The 294-nt window shown below is 46.9% G+C and overlaps 1 non-coding gene across 1 annotated transcript; it reads left to right on the top strand.

Moving 5' to 3' along the window:
* Window positions 1–69: 69 nt before the first annotated feature.
* Window positions 70–122, top strand: LOC145718619 (small nucleolar RNA SNORD74). Its single transcript, XR_014141925.1, has one exon. It is a non-coding gene; the product is annotated as a small nucleolar RNA SNORD74 (small nucleolar RNA).
* The last annotated feature ends 172 nt before the right edge of the window (window positions 123–294 follow it).

The raw sequence follows: 294 nt of genomic DNA, 5'->3' as shown, positions 1-294 counted from the left end.
GGTTCAAAATCATTATAATTTGTTGGGTTTAATGTAGAGCATGACATCAGCCATAATATCTGGTTTGCTAAAATGTGCCTGTGATGAAGCTTGCGTTGGTAGGGACATCTGAGACTGGTTTGCTAAACTGTAACATAGGCCGCTGGGGGCAGGGAAGTTTTCAGAGGAGGGTGTAGGCCTTTGGAATGTCCAGGCAGGCATAACCACTCTGCTATTGGAATGCCGCCAGGGAGTTGCCTTCCCCAAGCTCTCTTAGCCCGAAAAACCACCCTGTGTTCTAAGAGATGTATGCAT

Source organism: Leptonychotes weddellii, unplaced genomic scaffold (genome assembly GCF_054177405.1).
Source record: "Leptonychotes weddellii isolate Sample4059 unplaced genomic scaffold, ASM5417740v2 HiC_scaffold_185457, whole genome shotgun sequence".
Classification (NCBI taxonomy): Eukaryota; Metazoa; Chordata; class Mammalia; order Carnivora; family Phocidae; genus Leptonychotes; species Leptonychotes weddellii.
The sequence above is the reverse complement of the archived record's forward strand: the minus strand, read 5'-3'. Positions and strand labels throughout refer to the sequence as shown.